Below are 7,234 nucleotides of genomic sequence, written 5' to 3'. Positions count from 1 at the left end.
TTGGGGACATGTTGCACTTCGACCCCCAGCCCCCCCTGTAGATTGTAACCTGCGCTAAATGAAAGTGTTACTAAACCCGGGAGGACCCTTCACTATACCTGGTCTCCCACAGTACACAGAACATGGAAATGTAATTATTTTAGTAAATATAAACTGCTAAATACCTTTTCTCATCAGCAGTCTATAGCAGTCTTGTGACTTCTATCAGTGTCTTGTTAAAGCTGCTAGGAGAAGTTTTCATTCTCATCTGACTGTCCTGTGAGGCTGCAGGACTCCTGACCCTCTGTCTTGACAGTGCTGATTGGCCCTGTGCTGATCACATGCACCCTCCCAAGAAAAGAAAAAACTCTCTAGCAATACACACCCAAGTGAGCATGTGAAGAGTGCCCCCAAGGCTCTGTACTATCAGCAGATGGATATGGGATAGGAAAAGAAGTGGAGGATCAGAGAAGACAGGATCAAACAGGCTTTTTACACAATGCAGAGGATTAACCCCTTAGGTTCCACAGTGAGTATAACAAGCATGCTTTACTGCATATACAGACTGATTTTACTGTTTAGTTTAATAACACTTTAAAAGCAGAACTAAAGTTTTGGATGGGGTGGAGAGGGATTAGAACCCCTGTCTGGTTTTTATTGCTGTCTGTTCCTAGGTTAGGGAGATTCACCCTTTTTTTCCTGCTTACTGTTATCACAGAGACAATCACATTTTGGGTTTTCACCAGAGCAGGAATAGAAGGGAAATCTTCCAATGGCAACACTACTTCTGGCAACAACCAGGGATTCCCTCACTTTGGAGTGATTTCTTCTCACTTCCTCTATGGGACAGGAAATTACTGTAAATCCTCCCCAATGGGATACAAATGGCAACAAAATATAAACTGTTAGTTGTTATAACCCTACTCTGTCTAAAATGAACAAGTGTTAAGCCAGTGGAGGAAATGTATTCTTTAGACTTTCTGGTTTGGATAATTCGTTTCCCACTGTGTTACTCTTTTCTGTGCTATCCATCACTCCGAAGAATTTCCCCAGTCTCCAACAATTACTTTTGCAGGTCCACAGTCTCTGACTATCTCCTGTAGCATTCCTGTAACCTATGACCATCTCCTGTAGCATGTCCACAGTCTCTGACCATCTCCTGTAGCATGTCCGGAGTCTCTAACCATCTCCTGTAGCATGTCCGGAGTCTCTAACCATCTCCTGTAGCATGTCCGGAGTCTCTAACCATCTCCTGTATAATGTCCGAAGTCTCTGACCATCTCTTGTATCAGGTCTGCAGTCTCTGCCCATCTCCTGTAGTATGCCCATAACCTCTGACTATCTCCTGTAACATGTCCGCAGTCTCTGGCCATCTCCTGTAGCATGTCCACAGTCTATGATCATCTATAGCATGCCTGTAGCCTCTGACCATCTCCTGTAGCATGTCCATAGGCTCTGACCATCTCCTGTAGAATGCCCATAAGTTCTGACCATCTCCTTTAGCATGCCTGCAGTCTTTGACCATCTCCTATAGCATGCCTGTAGCCTCTGACCATCTCCTGTAGCATGTCCATAGGCTCTGATCATCTCCTTTAGCATGCCTGCAGTTTTTGACCATCTCCTGTAGCTCTTTGAGCATGCCCATAGCCCCTGACTATGTCCAGTAGCATGCCTGCAGTCTTTGACCATCTCCAGTAGCAGCCTGCAGTCTCTGACCATTTCCTGTAGCATGCATGTAGCTCCCATAGCATGCCCATAGCCTCTGACCATCTCCTGTAGCATGCCTGCAGTCTATGATCATCTTCTGTAGCACACTTTAGCTCCTTTAGCATACCTATAGGCTCTGACCATCTCCTGTAGCATTGCCACGGGCTCTAACCATCTCCTGTAGCATGCCCATAGGCTCTGACCATCTCCTGTAGCATGCCTGTAGGCTCTGACCATCTCCTGTAGAATGCCCATAAGCTCTGACCATCTCCTGTAGTATGCCTGCAGTTTCTGACCATCTTCTGTAGCATGCCCATAGGCTCTGACAATATCATGTAGCATGCACATAGGTTCTGACCATCTCCAGTAGCAGCCTGCAGTCTCTGACCATTTCCTGTAGCATGCATGTAGCTCCCATAGCATGCCCATAGCCTCTGACCATCTCCTGTAGCATGCCTGCAGTCTATGATCATCTTCTGTAGCATGCTTTAGCTCCTGTAGCATGCCTATAGGCTCTGACCATCTCCTGTAGCATTCCCATAGGCTCTGACCATCTCCTGTAGCATTCCCATAGGCTCTGACCATCTCCTGTAGCATTCCCATAGGCTCTGACCATCTCCTGTAGCATGCCCATAGGCTTTGACCATCTCCTGTAGTATGCCCATAGGCTTTGACCATCTCCTGTAGTATGCCTGCAGTTTCTGATCATCTCCTATAGTATACCAGTAATCTCTGTACATCTCTTGTAGCCTACTGGAAGTCTCTGACCATCTCCTGTACCATTCCCATAGTCTCAGACCATTTCCTACTGGAGATGTGGCCTGTATATAGTCTCTGACAGCTTTCGCTAACATTTCATTTATTGAATATTATGAGTGACCATTTGGTGATGCCAGGGGCTGCCCTGGAGGTCCCTTATGCCAGCTAAGTTGACCAACATTGGTTAAATCATAAGAGCGACAAGTCATTGATATATGTGCTTACAAGAGGCAGTTGGCCCAAGATCTGAGCTCTTCTGTAGCAGGAAAAATGTAGATAAGTATTGCATGTAGTAAAAGCCTTGCTTGTAGCTAAACCTTCGGATGTCTCCTGGGATGGACCATCATTGAAATAATCATCATACCCAAAGTGACATCTAGAGGGTATGCTGACAGAGAAGTTGAATCCCACCCACCCTTGAACAGTTCAAAGTGCAGCTGATATCCAGGTCCCCCAGTGCAGGTTTCTGGATCTCCTGGACAATCAGTGCAGGCCTTTGAAGCACACGTGCCTCTCCTCTGGGCTGTCACTCAAGTCGCCTTGTTGAAGTCTTTGCTTTTCATCTGGCGGCAATTTCCTCAGAACCAACAAATCTTTCGAGCTGGCTCCTCTAACATATCCTCTCAGCTTCTGTTTGATTTATTCTGCAGGCATTCCACATGTACAAGGCAGACGAGGGTCCGCTGACAGGTCGGGCCTCCATGGCTGGAGATCACATCATGCAGGTCTTTGGTTTTGAAGACGAGGCGTTAAAAAAATCACAGTTGCCAACTGAACTTGATTTCCAAGGACTGTTCCAGCATTCGAGTTTTGTCTTTGGGAATTTAGAATACAAGAGTTACCCTCTTCTTTCCTGATGCAGGACACTTTAAGTGGAACTAAAACGTGGCCACTGCTGTTCCAATATTGTAAATGATGTCACTGAGAACCTGTCCACATCCTGGGGTGGGAGAATAAAAGACCTGAGTGCAATGATTTGAACTTTCCTTTATAGTTCATACCCCTAGACCAGCAATTCTCAACAGAGGGTTCCACTAGAGGTTGCTAGGGGTCCCTTGAGCTGTGGTTGAGTGACCTCCAATTTTGATAGTGCCTGCATACTTCCAAAGCCAACATTACTTGGCAGTCAGTGGCATGACATCAATGATGTTTTTAGTTATCTGTAAGGGGCATTCTTACCACTGAACATCAATGTATTCATTTTACCAAAGCTTCCCCAAGGACCTGAAAATAATTTCAAGTGTTCCTAAGGCCGCGTACACACGGGCGGACTGTTCGCCCAACTTTGTCCGCTGAACAGTGTTTCAGCGGACAGTCCGCTCGTGTGTGGGCTTCAGCGGACAGTTCAGCGGACAGTCTGACGAACAAAGTTTTTCGGAATTCCCGTAAGACAGTCCGCTGAAACTTGGTTTGAGCGGACAGTCCGCTCGTGTGTAGGCTTGTTCGACAAACTAAGTCTCGCGCATGCTCAGAAAGAATTTACACGGCGAAGGTTGCATTGCAGTGTATAGGACGTCGTTTTTCTAGTCCCGTCGTACGTGCCGTTCACGTCATCGCGCACGCTTTCAGCGGACTGTTCGTTCATCGTGTGTGGTCAAGTCCGCTCATGCAAATTTTGAGCGGACTGTTTGTCGTACTGTTTGACGAACTAAGTTGGGCGAACAGTCCGCCCGTGTGTACGCGGCCTTAGGGGTAAAAGGTTGAAAAACAATGCCCTAAACTAGGGCTCTCTCCAAACTTTCTAAACACAGGGCCAGTACACTGTCCTTCAGAATTTACGGGAACCGGATTTTGGCCAGTGGCAGTAGAAAGTGCCCCAGTGTCAGTGGAAGTAAACAGGGACCCAGACTTTGTGGTCGGCGGGGATAAAAAAAAAATCATAGTGCCTGTGGTCAGTAGGGGGGAGGTAAAACACCCATTTTTTATATCAGTGACTGGTGTCAGTGGAAGGAATAGTGCCCCATCAGTGGTGTCAGTGCCAGGAATAGTGTTTTAGCATTTGTATCAGTTGGAGGAAATATTCCCCATCGTCAGTGGAAGGAATGGTGCCTCATTGTTGGTGTCAGTGTTAGGAATTATTTCCCAGGGACTAGATAAAGGCAAGTAAAGGGACGCATCTGGCCCGCAGGCCACAATTTGTGGACAACCAACTGCCCTAGATAAAACAAGCATTATAGCCTACATTTGCGAGGAATGGGGAGGGGGGAAGAGGGACGTTAGCCACCTTTTCTTGCTAGAAAACAATATACCCAGTACTATTGAGCATGGGTATGAATGTGCCAGTAAATGTGACCCATTCCCCCTCTCCCATGTGCCAGCAACTGGTGCATTGTTATTGGGCCAGCTCGGGTATTGGCCCTGTGTAAGCTCCAACATGTCAGTATGAAGCATGTTTTTGGTGGGGGAGCAAGTAAAGGTGATCATATGCTGCTGGGAATGGGGAAGGGTAACATTAAAGGATGAACCCAAGAACAAAAATGTAATGTATTGCCAAGCTAAAAACATTTTTAACAAGTACAGAAAATACCTGTTTTACAGCCACCATGTAATAGAGATGAGCAACAGCAGGCATATTTTGGAGCCCAGGCTGGGTGACTATCCATGGCTCATTCCATAGGACCAGAATGAGCATAGCCACCTGGCTGGACATTGGAGTCATGGACCCAGGATGGACATTCACCTGCCTGGACATTGGAGTCATGGACCCAGGCTGGACATTCACCTACCTGGACACTGGAGTCATTGCCCAGGCTGGACATTCCCCTGGCTGGACATTGGGATCATGGACCCAGGCTGGAGATTCACCTGGCTGGACATTGGAGTCATGGACCCAGACTGGACATTCAGGCTGGGCATTCACCTGGCTGGACATTGAAGTCATTGACCCTGGCTGGACATTCACCTGGCTGGACATTGGGGTCATGGACCCTGGTTAGACTTTCAGGCTGGGCATTCACCTGGCTGGACATTGAAGTCATAGACCCAGGCTGGACATTCTGGCTGTACATTGGAGTCATAGGCCCAGGCTGGAGATTCACCTGGCTGGACATTGGAGTCATTGACCCAGGCTAGACATTCAGGCTGGACATTCACCTGGCTGGACATTGGAGTCATAGACCTTGGCTGGACATTCACCTGGCTGGACATTGGGGTCATGGACCCAGGTTAGACATTCAGGCTGGACATTCACCTGGATGGACATTGGATTCATAGGCCCAGGCTGGAGATTCACCTGGCTGGACATTGGAGTCATGGACCCAGACTGGACATTCAGGCTCTGCATTCACCTGGCTGGACATTGGGGTCATAGACCCAGGCTGGACATTCAGGCTGGACATTCACCTGGCTTGACATTGGAGTCATGGACCCAGGATGGACATTCACCTGCCTGGACATTGGAGTCATGGACCCAGGCTGGACATTCACCTACCTGGACACTGGAGTCATTGCCCAGGCTGGACATTCCCCTGGCTGGACATTGGGATCATGGACCCAGGCTGGAGATTCACCTGGCTGGACATTGGAGTCATAGACCTAGGCTGGACATTCAGGATGGAGATTCACCAGGCTGGACATTGGAGTCATGGACCCAGACTGGACATTCAGGCTGGGCATTCACCTGGCTAGACATTGAAGTCATTGACCCTGGCTGGACATTCACCTGGCTGGACATTGGGATCATGGACCCTGGTTAGACATTCAGGCTGGGCATTCACCTGGCTGGACATTGAAGTCATAGACCCAGGCTGGACATTCTGGCTGTACATTGGAGTCATAGGCCCAGGCTGGAGATTCACCTGGCTGGACATTGGAGTCATTGACCCAGGCTAGACATTCAGGCTGGACATTCACCTGGCTGGACATTCACCTGGCTGGACATTGGAGTCATAGACCTTGGCTGGACATTCACCTGGCTGGACATTGGGGTCATGGACCCAGGTTAGACATTCAGGCTGGACATTCACCTGGATGGACATTGGATTCATAGGCCCAGGCAGGAGATTCACCTGGCTGGGCATTGGAGTCATGGACCCAGACTGGACATTCAGGCTGGGCATTCACCTGGCTGGACATTGGGGTCATAGACCCAGGCTGGACATTCAGGCTGGACATTCACCTGGCTGGACATTGGAGTCATGGGCCCAGGTTGGGCATTCACCTGGCTGGATATTGGAGTCATGGACCCAGAAAATGCATGCAGACAATAAAGTGTGAACTTCTCCATTTTTGTTCCATAGTAAAACTCCATGGAAAGGAAAGCAATGGCAGCCTAAATTTCTATATGAACAGGTTTTCTATAGGGGAAGCAAAAAGAGGCACTGACTGTAACGCAAGTGCAGAGACACGGTACAAGTGATTTACTTAAAGTCACACGCTTGTTAGAGCTTCTGGCTTATAGGGGATTTTTTTCACCCCAAGAATCAAATTATTTGCACCTGGCTCCTGTCCTCTCCCTTAAATAACTTTTTTATTTTATTATTAACTGCTTTTTATTGTTCCAGTTCAGCACTTCCCAGTTTCTTACCTAGGCAACAATGACGTTGACCTTCAGGATCCTCGTAAACTTTTGCCAAATCTGTGCATGCACAAGTTTCCAACACGCATGCGCAAAGGCGCCAATCATCCCCAACAGCTGGTTGTCTGTGCAAGCGAGGGAAAATGAATCGTGAGCACGGATGTGCCCCATGTCCCTGCAAGGACATCTGCATACAGGAAAACTTGGTGGCACTGGTGAGGGTGGGCAGGGCCAGCATTACAGGGACTGAAATTCCTTGTTATGTCTATGAGT

Source organism: Lithobates pipiens, unplaced genomic scaffold (assembly GCF_037356315.1).
Source record: "Lithobates pipiens isolate NorthernLeopardFrog02 unplaced genomic scaffold, aLitPip1_a1.2 Scaffold_23, whole genome shotgun sequence".
NCBI lineage: Eukaryota > Metazoa > Chordata > Amphibia > Anura > Ranidae > Lithobates > Lithobates pipiens.
The sequence above is the reverse complement of the archived record's forward strand: the minus strand, read 5'-3'. Positions refer to the sequence as shown.